At 39.7% G+C, this 15,173-nt stretch overlaps 1 protein-coding gene across 2 annotated transcripts in view; it reads left to right on the top strand.

Moving 5' to 3' along the window:
* Positions 1 to 217: 217 nt before the first annotated feature.
* Positions 218 to 15,173, top strand: part of shisal1b (shisa like 1b) — a 39,135-nt gene continuing 24,179 nt past the window's right edge. Inside the window, exon 1 of one of the 2 annotated variants that reach the window (XM_018675976.2) lies at positions 218 to 929. The gene's annotated coding sequence lies outside the window, so the exon portion shown is untranslated. The remainder of the gene's footprint in view (positions 930 to 15,173) is intronic. The other variant, XM_018675977.2, reaches the window with a different exon arrangement.

Below are 15,173 nucleotides of genomic sequence, written 5' to 3'. Positions count from 1 at the left end.
CAGCTGCATGCTGCATTAATGCACTTCTTACTTATCCTCATGAATACAAATGCTGTGCAGCTCTCTCATCATACTGGGTATCAATTCATTTTGTATTTGTATTCTTTATACATGCAAATTGCATCAGTATCTACTGAATACGCAGTTTGTAAATTTGTATCTGGAATTAAATTGCAGCACATTCCATGTCAGTGGAATAACCTCTGGACAAGCAGTGATGGGAGAGAGGAGATTAGATTAACACTCACTAGGATGCTAATAAATTTAGAGGCAGGAATGGAGAGCAAGATTGTGTGTGTGCAAGAGAGAGAGAAAGCAAGAGAGAGGGGATTGAAAAAAAAAAGCATAAAATGCAGGGTGATTTCCCTCATGAGGGAAGTTGAGCGGAGAACTAACAGGAAGCCTTTTCCCTCAAGAGGAAACAAAGTGTTGTTACTGTAAAAGCAGCTGACCTCGTGGCTTCTGTCGGGAAGGAATGCATGCCGAGGAGACAGACAGAGAGATAAACAGGAGCTCATACAGTATAGAGGATCACCCTCCAGTGCACACACACACAAGCTCTCTCACCCTCCCTCTCTCACTTTCTCTCTCACTCGCCCACTTACTCAGTATCGTTTCATCTCTCTCTCTCTCTTCCTCTCTCTCTCACTCACTCTCAGTCGCTGAGCTCTGACGGATGGGGATACACTGCCAAGGAGGACTTAGGGGCGAGAAGAGTGTGTTTCTTTTCTTCTCTGGTGTGTTTTCTCTCTCTTCCGCCTGGCTTCCCTCATGAGCTGTTAATTCCAGCCCCGGTCCCGAGGATGAGGAGGATCTATTTGTGAGGAAGACACAACAAAAGGAAGAGAGAACAAGGAGCAACAGGGTGGTAAATTCTGCGAGCGGGAGTGAGCGAGAAGATCTTTTCTTTTTCTCCAGGCTTGAGCAAGGTTAGTGAAGAAAGCTGCTTATCGCTACAGCAAACACTGCCTGCTGTTATTGTTTCACCCTCTGTTCTTTACTTTATTATCTCTGACAAGACATTTCCTATTCAAAGCATTTCATATTCATCTGCTTTCTATCCATTATCGTCTATTAAGGCTTAAATTAAATGTCCTCACAGAGCAGTTTCCCTAAATTGAGAACAGTTTCTTTCTCAAAATTAAAACTCCCTTAGTTACATTTTAGAGGTATTTCTGTTTCACACAGCAAGTATCCAGGTTGGTTACCAAAGTTTCACTGTAGGTCAACACCACTGTGTAATTTCCCAAAGGTATACAGTATGGTTCTCAGGTGGAGTCTCTCTGTTGGCAAGGTAGCAGAGAGTGAGCTGCAGGAAAAGGCGAGGACAGCTCGACATCTCATCGCCGCTCCTCAGCCGTCACTTTACACAGGAGGCAATTAAGCCGGATTGGCAGCCGACGCTGCCGGTAACTTGGAAACAGGCATGTGGGAGACGCATGGTGGCACATGATAGGATTTAGGGGAGAGAGGAGCAGAGGAGGAAGGAGATTCCCTTTGTTCATTCACACAAAAGCCTGCTCCTCTGTGAAAAATCCTGCTCTCGTCTGCGTGTCTGTGTGAAAACTGGCCCTGGGGCAGCAGTTGTGAGCTTTTTATGATTTTGCATGACAGTGAGCAGTGTTCGAATGTGTGTGCTGTAAGTGTATGTGCATAGAAAGTGTGTTTGTTTGCTTTGTGCCTGGCTGCAGGTGTGTTCATGTGCACACATGGATGGTACAGTGTGTGTCTCTCTGGCTTGAATTGGAGATAGTGAGTCTCTTAGGTGAGCCCTCACATTTAATTACCACAAGCGGAAGAAATTATTCACACTTAAATCTAGCCAGAAAATGGGAGAACAGGAAAAATTAATAAAAACATCATGGCCTTTCAAAACACACCTTTCAAATACTGTGATTCCTGGATGAACTGTGAACAAGAAGTTGTGTAATTTACATGATTAACGAGCTCCCCAAGGCCTCTGCCTTTGTTCTGGCTTTATTTATTTACAGGATGTCATTGAAAAATTCTCCTTGAAACTAATATAGACCTATTCTGCTCACTATTTGCCACAAAGCCCTCACAGCCATTTTTCAGCATGGATAAGATAAGCGTGCCTGGAGACGCTGAGGTTGGCCTCTGGCTCCTGGCAACAAAGGCCTGTGACGCAGGCTTAAGCGAACTGATGACCAGTGAAGTTTTTTAAAGATTCACTGATGAGTGAGGGTGTATGAAAGAAAAGGACAGGGAACAAAGAGTATTGTGTTCGGAAGTGTAAACACAGGTGGAGGCATGGAGGGGCAATTATTCTGGACCCTGTGTGTTTTGACACAAAAGGAGAGACGCTGCATAAGCCTAAGCCTCACTGTCCATTCATCTCAGTGCCAGTGAGGTGTTGATCTACATTCAGCAGGATGTGTTTAGAAACTCCTGAAGTGAGGAATTTGCTTTTAAAAAGAATCATTCAGCAGCAGAGTTGCTGCAGTGACCGTCCTCACTTTTTGTTTAGTCTGGGCTTTATGTGTTTTTGTCACATAATTACAGTCACCTCCATAGGAGTGGCCAAACATTAGTGAGGTCAGGACAGTTGGTTGTGGCCATCAGTCATCAGCAGAGGACTGTTGCCTGTGTCACCTTGTCTCACTCTCTCACACAAAGCACTGCCCCACAGGGACAGTTATGGCAAGTACATCAGCGGCTCGCTGACTTTCCTGACTAGGAGGAGTCATTGACATTGAGAGAGTGTTAATGTCTGCTTGGCACACACATTAACGCACACGTTCCGTATACACACACTCACATCCCCCCCCCCGGCATGTGCACAAATACACACATACAGCAAGCCTATAGGACGTACACACCGACAAACACACTCCCACCAGGGGAGGTGGAGCAGGGAGAGGCGTCGTGACCGGTGGCTTGGCAGAGGCCCTCAAGGTGAAAATTTTGAGTGAGGAGCATTTCAAATGCAGAACAGATGATCAAACTGGTGTTGAAACTGCAGAGTAGCTGGCGGCACCAGATGCAGACAATCTTTTGGCAGAGGGAGAGTTTTTGGTGCCTGAATATCAAGTATAAAAGTCAGAGGCACGGAGCTGAAATTAATATAACTGTGGTTATCGTCATCTCACGGATGGTGGTTCTTATCACAGCACAGATGAGGCAAAAAAACTCACAGCTATACCGAGCAGCATTTTCTGTTCAGCTATCATCACAGCACGCCTAATCCAGCCATATATCTAAACGTATCAGAGTGCAGACAGAGTAGGTTATTTAAAAGTGAGCACAAACTGAAACTGTGTTTTCAGAGCCTATCTTTGGTCATGGTGAGGTTGAAGTTTGTACCCAGTTTATCACACACAAATAGAAGATTATTTTTGACTGGAAACTGAATATTTTGTCAGCTATATAACTGTATATTGCCAGATTTCTTCAATGTAAAACAATACTGACAGAATGCTAATGAGCTACCTACTAAATCTGTATGAGCCATAAGGAAGCATAACGTTAAGAACTACCTACAGCTCTGTCACATACAGTATGTACAGCTACACAATAGTTTCACAGAACATTTCATAATCTACTATTATTTTTAACTCACTAATAACTCTTATGTAAACATTTTCATTTGCCTACCACCCACTGAAATAAAAAACAGACACATACTCTATATTTTGAAGTTGCATAGAAGAATAGAAAGACATCCAAACCCTAAGTGATCCACACAGACACCCAGAGGGACAGAAAGAAAAAACTCCACACAGGTCAGAGTAGACTGGCTGAAAGTGAATGACCCTGGTTTACTGTATCGCCTCTGCCATATGTCTTAATGGCCACAAGGGGCAAACAGGCTGATGATTTCTGAATGACTGAATAACTGCTTGATCAACTGATGCCATTTTCACACTGCATTTTGTTTTGTTAGAGTCAGAGCCCATGAGTTTGATGGTCCCCTCTCCCTCTAACCCGTTGCTAAGCTTGTTTGCTTGGGCACTTTTACTGCTGCAAAAGGTTTGTTTGCTTTTCCTATCAAAGTGCAGCTGGAAAACCACAGTGGCACCGGTGTGACATTCACAATCTCATACAACCTCAACCCCAAGCCACTGCCACCACAGCAGCCTGTTGAGCTCTCATTACGTTAGCAGTGTAACAAAACTCCTTTTTTATTTCACAATGAAACCTATAATGTGTGTAAATCACAAAATTATTATTTTATTTGAATTTAACTTACACTTCATACCAGTTGCTGGTATGAACATACTGCTGACTATCTTGGTCCAATAATGATCGAGTGATCACACCACAATACTGAGACAGACCACACAGGCACATTCAAAACTGCAAGCACTGTAGGAACCCCACAAAACAAATAAAACAAGCAACAAACAAATTGTGGTCTGGAACAAACCGTGGATTTGGAGAATCATCACCCAACTCAAAAGTCTTTCTTTCCATTAGTCAGCTCATTGTCTAGTCCAGAAAAATGTCAAAGTAGTGAAATTGTCACACATCACATCTCCCAAATCTGCAGCTTCTGTCAGCTTTATAATGCAGCTAAATGGCCAAATATTGCCTTCATGAGTTAGTAGAGACCAAAAACAGCCTAAAACAGAGTGAAAATGGGGTGCAATAGTGGCTTACAGAGGCAAATATCTTTTAACAAGGCTGAGGTCTTACTGCAGTGGCCCAGGTCTGAATCTAGCATGGACTTTTTGCAGTACGTCATCCTCTCTCTCTCCTCTGCTCTTCCTGTCTTTGTCCAGTGTCACAGATAAATAAAGGCAGAAATGACAAAAAAACATCTTTAAATGGGAGTGAATACTAGACTTAGATGATGCTGTTGCCCTGTCAAGTTGGGTTTGATTGACACTGATCATGTTACCATGATATGAACACAGGAGTTTTCTTTCAGTAAGAGACTAAACTGCTCTCTGACCACAGGCCAACCACACCACAGTTCACCTCAAACTTACCTCACAAGGATGGTTTCTATGTTCAGAGAAGCATTCATTGAACACAATCTTAATGTGACTAGCTACATGTTCTTTGTATTATTATTCTTTTGTGATACTTGAAAATGGGGAGCCACTGCAATTCAAAACTGTGTAGCAAAGAGATACCTCTGTTTGTACACCTGAACCTGAACAGAACAAAGGCTCTTATCTGACCTTCTGAGTGCACTGGATCCCCTCATCTCCAACTGAGGGCATAACTGATTAATAACACCAACAACAATGGCAACTAAATAATTACATTCTCCAACCCAAAATAAACAGCAGCATGTAGTCACTCGGCATGCACAGAAGTGTCTTGTTTTCCGATCTGCGGTGCAGAAAACTCTGCATTCATTTAGTTTATCTGGTCTGTCATTGTGACATCTCTCTCCGTAGGGTTCACACTGAGTTCCTCTGCCCTGGGCTCGGCTTGGTGTGTGTGTGTGTGTGTGTGTGATACATTTGTGCTTTAATTTGCATTGATCTCCACATGCTTGTGTGCTTGTTAGAAAGAGCCAGAGTTACAAGGAGAGCAAGAGGATATACAGTATGTATGTATGCCTGTTTCCAGCTGTGTGGGTGAGAAAATAAGTGTGTGCGTGTGTATGTATAGATCTATAGTTATGTGTCTGTATGTGAGTTAGCAAAAAAGAAAGAAAGTGAGAGAGAGAGGCTGACAGACGCAGGTTCCTTGACGAAGCGCTGACATTGCTTTTGATGTCGGCTTCCCCACCGTATCAGATTCCACAGAACAGATGATAATCTAGCAGTGGCCTGTAGAGCGAATCTCATACACACATATACACACACACACACAGTATTTCACTGCTGTAACCATTAGATGCCAGAGGCAGAAAGCCAGCTAGCACTTTGTCCCATTATACTGTCAATGCTAATATCAGTAGCCCGCTCTTCATGTTAACTCTATGCATCCTGACCCCTTTGGGCGTTACTGTAACACTTCTATTTGACTGCACTTTTTACTCTGTACTCATTTGAAGCTGATAAAACACCCCATAAAATGTTTTCATTTTATCTAAATGTCAGTATGTCAAGGTGCATTTATTTTCACATTTCTCCTTGGTGTCTATATGTACATTGCTTAGAGCTTTGTTGCTGTGTTTTTGGAGGGATGGTTTTTTAAATTTTTTTATTGGCGTCAGGAAGGCATTTCCTCCTCTTGTGCAGCTACTGAAACGAGAAGCTGAAAGAATAATCAAATAATGAACAAGCTGTTGAAATTCAGACACAGGTTCACCCAGTGGCTGTTTTGAATATTAATGCATTGTTTGCTCTGTGTTATGTGTCTGTGAATCTCTGGTCAACACAAAAGGGAAGAAAAATTACATCGATTCAGATTCCTTTGAGGATCTTGTAATATTGACCCAACTGAAACAGTTAAAACACGCATGAATGATGGTTCATGGGGGAAAAAAACATCAGGGATTGGACAAATATTTACTGGAGTGCACCAATTATGCAAATTAGTATCTATGTTTGTTGTTCATTCCCATACATAAATAATGAGGTCCATGTGTATACTGTCCTCTTTTCAATATGTTCAGTCCCTTAACAGTTTTTAAAAACCTTAAGTGAGGGAGGAAGGTCAGGAGTTTCTTCCCAAGGGTGATTTTTAAAAAGAGAAAACACTCAAGAGAATAACCATAATATTGACATATTGACATTTACATCTTTATGCATGACCCCACTGTCTATCAATTCTCATTATTTGGTGTGCCAGCATCTGACCTGTGGCCAGAGCGGCTAAGCCACGTGGCCTCCTCTTTGACTTGTGCTGACCTCCAGTAGACCTCCAGTAGACTGCATTACATCATACTATATGTGACTAATTAGTAAGTGATCAACATAATTCTTGTTTTGTTGTCACATATAAGTACAAATATAAGATTTTTATTTTGTGACTATATTTTTATACATAATCTATAATATAATAGTTATAGTGTCTGCTAAAGCTCATAAAGTTGTGAATAAAACTATGTATCTTTAATTCCACTTGATGTCTGGTGGTTTAAAACATTCAATTTTCCCCTTTTTATTTCCTCTTACATAGCTTTAAGGTTGGAAAAATCAATCATCTTATTCCATTCCAAACTGTCTATATTAATCATAATGATTAACAATGCTTCAGCTTGTCTTTAAAAGAAAATATTATTTATCTTGTGCATCATTTAAACATTAAGCCTGATATTCTTGGTCTTTAAAAACTTCAAATTCCACTAGAACTTAAAATATAGTTCTTTTAGTTTGAGCCAAACTTGGCTCAACAGCATGAGCTTATATCAACTGTTCCACTAGCTAGCTAGGTCAGGGGGATTTAAGAGGTTAAAAGTCACTATACACCAGACACAGCAGCTTTCAATGTGCAGAGTTAACTAAGAGATAAGACAAGGTCTGTGACTTTATAGACCCAGCGTATGCTGTCATATATAGAAGTCCATTTTCTCTCACGTCTTCTTGAAATCTGCTCTTAAACTGATTTGTCTTGTCACTGAGGAGCAGAAAGACAGACACACATGGAGTCTGGTATATGAACAAAGAAAACTAAACAAAAGCTCGTGTAAAAATCCTACTAAACATGATACTGCTTATCAATTGCAGGCATTTGAAGTAGCGAAGAGATTTGGTTAATGGCCTACAGCAATCAAAACAACTCATGCAAGTTGTTTTGTCACAAATTAGCCATTTTGCCTTTTCAAACACACAGCTTTGATTTCATCTGTGGTATAAATCCTGTTTATTAAAGGTAACAGGGTTGATTCTCAGTGCTTTGATGAACTGCCAGAAACACAGTACAGTGAGTGTTCTGCAGACCACCAGTGACGCTGTAGAAAAATAACTGTGTATAATGTATAAAACTATTAAATAGGTACATTTTATTTATGTAGCACCTTTAAGACCAAAGAAAATGTATTTCTCTGAAATAATTTAAAATTTCTTCAGGGTAAAATCAAAACAGGATTAATAAGAAATAAAGGCAGAAAAGCAGAAGAGAATCTCAGAACAAGCCTTAAGCCTGCAAATTTAAAGCAGACGAGACTAACTGATACCTGCTGCTCTGAACAGCTTCCACGTAAAGCCACACATCTGACTGACCTCCCTCACTAAATTGTTGTAGGGAGAGAGCAGATGTGACTGACAGCTGAGATACAAGGGGAGTGGACAAAGGGTTAAACATCGATGTCAGACACTAGCTGTTGATTACAGAGCCCGAGGTGCAGCGGAGCCTCTGTCACTTTGGCTCAGCCTTGCAGTGTGGAGAAAAAGCTTTTATCACCAGATAAAGGGAGCATGTCGAGGTAACAGCTTAAATGCATCTACAGTGTCAACAAGAAGTGGCAAGTGGAAGGACTGAAGACACAGCTGGGCATGCAACCTCTGGATGAGCATTTAGGACGCACACTTTATCCTTTTAATCACTTTTTATAGATGATAAAGAACATCTCTATTCTATCTGCTCTATCTATAGCTGGGCAGGCCATTCTTGATCTTCAGGAGAAGTACATATAACAAAATAAACTATGCTCCAAGGCCCTCTTACAGGCTTTCACAGTTTTCAACTATATCTCACAGTCTTGAATTAATGATTACAACTCTTCTGAGTGAAATATAAAATCTCATTTTCATTTTTGAGCACAGAATTTCATTCCTGACACTTGAGACGACAGTGATGAAGTTCAAAGCTCAAAAAACTAGTAAGAGTTGGGAGAGTTGGAGCCTTTAGACTATTTTGTCTCATTGACCTTAACAACAACCGCAACATTTAGTCAATTAATCAATTAGTTGATCAACAGAAAAATAACTGGCAACTATTTTGATCACCATCAGTTAATGGTCGCAAGTCATTAAAAAAAAAGTCAAAATCCTGTTTTTTTTTTTTTTTTGCCTCTGAAAAGGTTTTTTTTTTTTTCTGGGGAAAGCAAATATCTTTGGGTGTTTGCCTGGTGATGAAACAAAACATTTCAAAATGTCACTTTGGGATACTGGAATAGATATTTTTCATAATTTTCTGACATTTTATTGACCAAGACTAATTGATTCATTGAAAATCAATAGATTAATTGAATAGAAGTAACAATAGCAGTCATCGGCAAATCTCTGGGATTGTCATCTTCATTCAAAAGAACGCATTCCTTCCATTTTCACTTTTCACCGGTGATGGACCTCATCGTTAAAACATATACACAGTGATGCTGTTGTTGGTACGAGGCAGGAAAAGCATGAATGTGGATAAAAGCTGTGTGTGTGTCTATGAGAGATAGAGCTTTTGTCTCTTAAGTCAGCCAGAGGCTTCACTGACACATTCAAAAATCCACGTTACAGGGAGTGTCAACTCAAATGCCATACATGTGTGTGGGAGCATTTGTCTGTACTGCAGCAACATATATGACAGAGATAATGTGCTATATAAAGCCTCTCTATAATTCATGAGTCATTATGGGCTCAAATGACTATAATTTTTGATTCACCATGTAATGTAATGGCTCACTATAATCCCTCTCTCCAATAATGACTAATAATTTAAATAGACACGATAATAACGTCCACATATTATCAGTGAATAACAGCAGGTGACTCTGCTATTGTTCATTTCGATAATAAAAAAATTCATCCCACAGTCACAGAAATCAGCTCAATAGAACCTTTTTGGTCAAGACTTCAGAGCATTTAGCACAAAGTTAGAATATTAGAGCTTAGAGTTGAACTCACTGGCATTCAGGGAGCATTTCAGGGCATAATAGGAAGTTATTATTCACAGAATATCCGCCAAACTTATGCAAACTGAGGTGAGTTCACTCTCCATGGGGTCAAAACTAGGACAGCCTCATTAATGAGGTGCAATCCCACTACGATGGCCAGTCAACCAACACTTCCAGTAATGATCTCTGGAACGGCCCACAAACGGTTCCTTGCATTTTAAGGTTTCTCTAACAGGCCATATAAATCGGCTGCCAAAACACCATTAGCTTTTGGATGTGGAGCAGGGCAGGGTATTATCCGTCCTCATCTGAGGTATTCTTGGCAGTACAGTATGAGGTTGTCTGAGACCGCTGCCCTCAATGACCTCTGAGACCTAAAGGTGCATGAGAGCTTTCCAGGTCTCCACAGTGTATCTATCATGGCTATTTCAGGGCTAAGTTACATGGGGTTTTGTCTGGAGTGTTAAACCTCTTAAGACAGAATTGTTCAGGGAGGTTATCTGAGGGTAAACTCACACACCTCTCTATTTTCATTGTGATTCTTTTGGATCCGACACAGTCACTGTGGATTAGGAGCTTCTATTGATATTTTCAGACAGTGTGGGTTGACATGGGAAGCATTTTACTTATCAGTAGCAGGGTCCTTCACTGACATTAAATGGGATTAAGCTTATAGGTGCGTACTAGTGTATATTTCACTGTAATATATTGATCATATTGTAATCTTAGGGTTAAGGTCAAAGTTCTCCAGTTAATTTCATTGTCTATGTCAGGTCAGTTGTCCTTTGTTGAGGGGTTTTCCTGCAGCCATCCTGATAGGAGAGAAATCAACTTCTCAAAAAAAACTAAATATTGCATATTGCATATATAATGCATATTGCACATTTCAGCATTTTTGCACAGGGCAGTGTGTGTAACTGTACACCAAACCCAAACCCTAACCATAACCTAAATTATACTTGGCTAGTTTGTTGTTGGTTTATTAGTATTTCATATCATAACTGCTGGATCGCGTGCATCTAAGTAAACCTGGAATATTAATGCAGGCCATAGGGGAGACAACAAAGATTAACAAACCGCTGTGTTTAGGATACAGTTTTGTTGTGCATCACTATCCCATGTCATGATTTTCTCCTTCTTCATTTTTGAAATTCCCACCAGGCTATTTGTCTGCGGTTAGAAGCTATTTTAAATCCAGGGTCAGGCGGATGATGACAGGGAACGTTTCCAAGAGAAACCAACTGAGCCCAGAGTGGGGTGTTAAAGCAAATCCAAACAAACACTACTGGCTTGTGTCTAGGAGACACTGTCGTGTCTGTCTGCATCACAGACACCAAATAGTCCACGGGATATGCCTCCCAAACCCTAGAGCCAAAACAAGTCCAGTTATTCTGCATGACTCACAGTTCCACTACCAAAGAAAACTGAATTTGAGTGCCAAAGCGCTGATGCGTTGACAGATGAGGCCTCTGTGTAGCCTGCAGGAAGCTCAGGCCTTGGATGTGTTGGGAGCTAGTGTGGAACAATTCCTGGAAGGCTTTTTGTGGCCTTGAAAGTGACTTAAGCGCGACAGCTACTGTATCTCTGTGACATTTAGCAGTCAAACTCAGTGACACCCAGTCCCCTGAGTCGCTTGATCAAAGGCTAAATGGTAGAGATGCTGCTTAGGGACAGCAAGCTCAGATCAGAAGTAGGGCTGCAACTTGGTTTGGGCAACATGTTAAATTTTTCAACCAGCCACTACCAGTCCAACAACTGGTGATTGCCGATATATTTACAGAGGTGTGTGTGATGCGCGCACCAGTAAAGACAGCCTGAGCAGCTGTCCAACACTATTTGAAAAAGAGTCCAATGGCATCAGATGAAGGAATCCTCCGCTTGCAGCTTCCAAATGAACAAACAGGTGGGAATAAAATCTGCTATGAAATATGATTTATGAATTTTCAGCACCAATTGATGAGACAGCAATGACTGAAGGCAGTTTAATTGTCATTTAGACTTTGTGATTTTGTGAAAGATGACGATCATTGCAACAAGGACGTGCATAATACGGCCCAACTCCAAATACCAATTCTTGTCAGCGCACACTTTGAATTGTGTTTTACAGGTTTATTTATCAAGCTGTCCAATCGCCCAACTCTAGCGGCAACTACTCTTTATTCTATTTATATTGTCAACTTTTACTTATTTTTTATTTTTTTATGAATTAATTAATCAATCCACTGACAACCAAGTAAATGTCATAGTCTAAGAAAAATCACTTGATACAATCAAATGGATCTTGGACCATGTGGTGAGACTGTTTTGTCAAATTAAGATATTTAACCTACAATGATATTTATTAGAGAAAAGTGTCTAATCTTTACACTAGAGAAGCAGAAGCAGCAAGGGTTTGGTGTTTTTGCTAAACAGATGACTTCAACAATCAATAATCAAAATTGTGGATTTAATTTCAATAACTAATCAATTAATCAACTGATAGTTTAAGTACTAGTCCAAAGAGACAGAAACAGCAGAAAGAGCTGCTTTTCTTATTATCTATAAAGATTTTATCCATAGATTCCTTTAGTAACCTTTAGTATCTTTCAAAGGCATCATGTAGCATTAAATTTGGTGGATTCATTCATACTGCATCACATAGAAACAAGATCTCTGTAGACCTGCATTATGTTAGATGGGGCTCCAAGAATCCTCATCCCCCAGCTGACTCTGAGACCTTGATTGTATAATGAATTCAACTTATTAGACTCCAGTAGCTGTCTCATTAGCCGTCTCTCCCTTGCTGCATGCATATATTTATTGCCAAGCAAAAATTACTGATGAAAGAATTGTACTGTTAAATTCTCATTTGGTCAAGAATAGACTTTCTACTACCAGCTACTATATGACACATATCTCTGGGGCATTTTAATGTGTTATAATTACCCCTGTCACTGTTTCTACATGTGGTTAAAGCTTAAGAAAATGTATCAGATATCTTTTCCCATCACCTCCATAGTTTTGATATTAGTTGCTTAGCACCTCAGGCAAAGAGGTTCTGTTTTTACCCGTGCCTGTTTGCTGGTTTACTTGTTTGTTTGTTTGTTTGTTTGTATATTTATGTATTTGCCAGCAGGAATACGCAAAAAGTACTAAACCGATTTGCAACAAACTTGGTGGAGGACTGGGGCATGGGCCAGGAAGAACCCATCAAATTTCGGTGCAGATCTGGTTAAAAGGGGGATTCAGGACATTTTTTAAATCACTTTTATTTACACTGAGAGAATCAACATTTTTGTAAATTTCTCAGGAAATAATATTTGAAGACATGTAGGATTGTTTGGCCTCAGCGGATGTATGCGCTCTACTGAGAGCTATTCTAGTTCAACTTGAAATGAGGCTGGAGCAGTCTAGCGAAGTCTTTAATTTCATTTTCAAAGAGTTCCAGCCTGATTCTAGCCTGATTAATTGGTTAATCTATTCTTGCATTCATCCATCTACTTTTTCTGCTTACCCAGATTGTGTTTATATATCAATTGATGATAACAGAAATTTTGTTATATATTGTTATGAAGAATTGATAAAATTGTCAATAAATTCATGCACTTGGTAAATAACTCTAGCCCATACAACCCCCGCTGGTTTTCAATAATATCTTCCATATCTGGGTTGGTATGACAGTGAAACCAGTATTAAACTGCTTATTGTGCTGGCATTTCTACAGGGTATTACCAAAGCTTTATACTGTATATATTAAAAGAAATGTATCAGAGTTATTATTCTAGTTAGATCTGAGGGGGACTTTCAGACACATACCTCTATTGTTTTCCAATCTGCCTTTGTGATCCAAATTGGTTATGAATTAAGAGTGTGAGACAAAGCGAAGGAGGAGGCATGATGGTTTCCATCAACATGACAGCTCTCAGCAGGTAGAAACACAACAAGCCTGCAGCAGATATATGTTTGATTACAGCTCCTCTCTCATCTTCTCCTTGTGTTAAGCTAACAAACCTCTGCCAAGTCAAAAACAGAAACAGACCACCCATGCAGCTGGGTGGCTGCACTGCACAATAGCCGAGCCCATTATGTTGCCATATCGGCCAAACTCTCGACAACAAGCTCTATAGCAACCCTGCTGTGCTATTCTCCCTTGGCTTTTTTTTAAAATCAACTTTATTCATCTCATGTACACTACATTGTGTGTATTCATTATTAGATGCTACATTTTTCCCCACATCTTCTATGACGTAAATGTCTCCCTGGCGATATCAAGCCACTACACCCAAACAAGCTGCTGTTACTGCCTCTTGGCTTTATTTAGAATATTTGATCTGGAAAATTTATTCAGGTGACTGATTATATAAACTGGAGAAGAACCTCTGTTCATCAGTCAAATTTATGTATAGTTCTGCAGCTCTAAGCTCTCAGTGATTCAGCACAAATGAATAAGAAGTTATTACAATATCAGTTTGTAATGGAGACATGTCTGATCTGTGCCCTCTCTGTTTTGTTGTAAATAACAGAACAAGAAAAACACAAGAGACATGTAGCCATGAATTTGTATGTGTAGTCATGTAATATGGTACTTAATTGAGCAAAATGTCTTTTTTTTTTTACGATTTACAATAATATTTTGACTCTTAAAATAATTTAAGAATAAACCTATGTTCAAAATAACTGAATAGGAAGACCTACGTGGAGGTACAGGTGGAGCAACTTGTCTTTTATGTCAACAGACCAGATTTTGTCAGACAAACTGGGAAAAAACACAGTTTAGAAAAGCTCTCACGGCAATAAAACTGTGTGTAATGTTCATGGGATTACATTCCCTTTTACAGCCAGTCAGTATTAAATACAACAAATCTAATTTAAATCAGCATCAAACAGCCCAGCCTTAAAACAAGGGCCTGGGGTTATAGCGGGCACAAAATATCCATAATAGTGTACACAGAATGCATGTTCTTCACATGAATAGATTAAACTTTGGATGAATCCAGAAGAAAGAAATCAATTGCCAAAACCCAGAGGCAGAGAGAAAAAAAGATTAGCTTATTCATCATTAACGCAATGTGAAATTTCTTGATTTGCTTAATGTTCAGTCAGATCATTAAAGACAACTGTTAACAGTAAACTCACAGTTTAACTGTAAGTTAAACTGCTTTAGACCTATATTCATCTCTGGAGAATGCTTACCAGTGCTAGCAATGTGAAAAACATGATCCTTTCTTGTTTTGTTCACCTTAACACCTTATTCATTAAGACATGTTAGAGAATCTATTCTGCCAGCCTCTTGTTTTCTGCTACTAAAACTATACCTGAGCAGAGATTCTCTTTTCAGGGTTGGTTTTAGTTACAGGTTTAGTTTGTCACAACTGTGCTTGGTTTATGTTTGTCTGTATACAGATTACTTAGATTTTTAGACTTCATGTTACCTTAGTCAGTGACATAGAATCTTTGAACTGAACAATGCGATTCAAATCAGCAAAGTGATTCATGATTTTCA

The sequence above is a fragment of the Lates calcarifer genome, linkage group LG10, assembly GCF_001640805.2.
Source record: "Lates calcarifer isolate ASB-BC8 linkage group LG10, TLL_Latcal_v3, whole genome shotgun sequence".
NCBI classification, from domain to species: domain Eukaryota; kingdom Metazoa; phylum Chordata; class Actinopteri; family Centropomidae; genus Lates; species Lates calcarifer.
The sequence above is the reverse complement of the archived record's forward strand: the minus strand, read 5'-3'. Positions and strand labels throughout refer to the sequence as shown.